Below are 2,520 nucleotides of genomic sequence, written 5' to 3' on the forward strand. Positions count from 1 at the left end.
TTACAGATAACACTTACAGTAAACAAACTAACAATGACAGACTGATACAGAGGGGAGAGAGGACCCTGCCCTTTCGGGCTTACATGCTACAGGATGGTGGGGAAGGAGACAATAGGTTGGTGGGTTGCAGCAGTTCCGGTGTTGGTTGAGGTGATATCGCCGGTAGTAGTGAGAGAGAAGGAGGTAGCGGGGTCATTACAGGCTGTAGGCTTTCTTGAAGAGGTGGGTTTTCAGGTTCCGTCTGAAGGATCCAAATGTGGTTGATAGTCGGAGCAAAGTGGGGCAAAGAATTCCAGAGAATTGGGGCTATTCGGGAGAAGTCTTGGAGGCGGTTGGGTGAGGAGCGAATAAGTGTGGAGGAGAGAAGGAGGTCTTGGGAGGACTGGAGATTACGTGAGGGAGGCAGGAGATGATGGAGGTAGAAAGAGCTTGGATGTGCGGTTTGAAGGACATGGCAGAGTCAAAGGTTACTCCGAGGCAGCGAACTTCTGGTACTGGGGAAGGTGTGATGTCATTAATTGTTATAGCTAGGTTGGGTAAGGAAGATCTGTGAGATGGAGGAAAGATGATGAGTTCAGATTTGTCTACATTGAGTTTGAGGAAGCGAGAGAAGAAGAAGGAGGATATGGCTGATAGACACTCTGGGATTCTGGACAGCAGAGAGGTGACGTCTGGGCCAGAGAGGTAGATCTGAGTGTCATCAGCATAAAGGTGGTACTGGAATCCGTAGGACTTTATGAGTTGCCCCAGACCAAGTGTATAGATTGAGAAGAGTAGGGGTCCTAAAACAGAGCCTTGGGGGACTCCAACAGAGAGAGGGTGGGATGAGGAGGTGGTGTGGGAGTGGGAGACGCTGAATGTGCGGTTGGAAAGGTATGAGGAGATCCAGGATAGGGCAAGGCCTTTGATGCCGAAGGAGAGGATCTGTAGTAGGAGGCAGTGGTCAACTGTGTCAAATGCAGAGGACAGGTCTAGAAGCAGGAGTATAGAGTATTGTCCATTTGATTTGGCTGTAAGTAGGTCATTAGTAATTTTGGTCAGGGCTGTCTCAGTGGAGAGATGGGGGCAGAAACCAGATTTTAGATTGTCAAAGAGCAAGTTAGATGATAGGTGGGAGGTAAGTTCAGCATGGAAGTGCTGTTCCAGGAGTTTGGAAGTGAATGGAAGCAATGATATTGGGTGATAGCTGGACATAGCGGTTGGGTCGAGGGTTGGCTTTTTAAGGATAGGCGTGATTGCGGCATGCTTGAAATCAGAATGGAAGGTACCGAACGTTAGTGATAGATTGAAGAGGTGGGTTAGGGATGAGATAAGTGTGGTGGTGAGGTTGGGGAGGAAGTGGGATGGGATGGGGTCAAGTGCACAGGTTGTGAGGTGCGATTTGGAGAAGAGGCGATTAAGCTCCCCTTCAGTGATGTTGGAGAGTGAGGTTATGGGGTTTGGGCATTGGCCTGTTTTACAAAGGGGTTGTGGTGGTTGAGTGATGAAGACTTGCCTTGTTTGGTCAATCTTGTTTTTGAAGTGTGTGGCAAAGTCTTCGGCAGAGATGAGGGAGGTTGGAGGAGGTAGTGGTGGGCGGAGGAGGGAGGTAAAAGTTTTGAATAACTGTTTTGGGTTGTAAGATAGGGAAGATATGAGGGTTGTGAAGTAGGCCTGTTTAGCAGAGGTGAAGGCAGATTTGAAATCGAGTGTTGCCTGTTTGAATGTGGTGAAGTCATCTTGCGTATTTGTTTTCTTCCAACGCCGCTCTGCAATCCTGGACACTTCTTGCTGGAGCTTTTTAGTGGTGTTATTGTGCCAGGGTTGTCTGTTGATACGTCGTATTCTGCCATGAACGAGAGGGGCAGCCGTGTCAATAGCTGATGCGAGAGTGGCATTGTAGAAAGCAGTGGCACCTTCTGTGTCATGGAGTGAGGATATGGATGTCAGTGGTAGAATAGAGTTAGAGAGCGCGTGGGTGTCTAGGTATGCAAGGTTTCTGCGGGGGTGTGCGTGCTGCTGGACATGGCTTAAAAAAGCCTGAAGATTCGCTAATTCCTGACTTTTTTAATTTTTTCTACAATCAGAGCTTTTCCAGAATCCATGGAAGCTCCTGATTCTCCACACGAGGATTCTGTTGATAGACTTTCTGTAAATATCTAAGTATCTAAACTCCTCTCCTAAAGGAAGAAATATGTCCTGCTAGTGCCGCTAGAGGCGACAAACCCTTACATTATTGTGCTACAAAAACTTTCCTCGTAGTCGGCAGGATTCAAACCTGCGCAGGGAGACCCCAATAGATTTCAAGTCCATCGCCTTAACCACTCGGCCACGACTACCGATTGACACAGATGTCTTTGTGCATTGTCACTCGTTCATTACCTGCAGACACATCACTCACTACACTGAGGTGTGAGGTTTCATTACAGTCACCAACTCAGAGACCAACCCCATAGTGATATTCTCTGATGGTGACATCTGACACTAGAGTACTCCTGGGGTTCTGCAAATATTTCTTTGTTTTGTTGCTTTCTTTTGTCA

The 2,520-nt window shown here is 47.7% G+C and overlaps 1 non-coding gene across 1 annotated transcript; it reads right to left on the bottom strand.

Moving 5' to 3' along the window:
* Positions 1-2,236: 2,236 nt before the first annotated feature.
* Positions 2,237-2,318, bottom strand: TRNAS-UGA (transfer RNA serine (anticodon UGA)). Its single transcript has one exon. It is a non-coding gene; the product is annotated as a tRNA-Ser (tRNA).
* Positions 2,319-2,520: the final 202 nt, after the last annotated feature.

This window comes from Dendrobates tinctorius, unplaced genomic scaffold, assembly GCF_039654945.1.
Source record: "Dendrobates tinctorius isolate UK_male_01 unplaced genomic scaffold, ASM3965494v1 ptg000251l, whole genome shotgun sequence".
Classification (NCBI taxonomy): domain Eukaryota; kingdom Metazoa; phylum Chordata; class Amphibia; order Anura; family Dendrobatidae; genus Dendrobates; species Dendrobates tinctorius.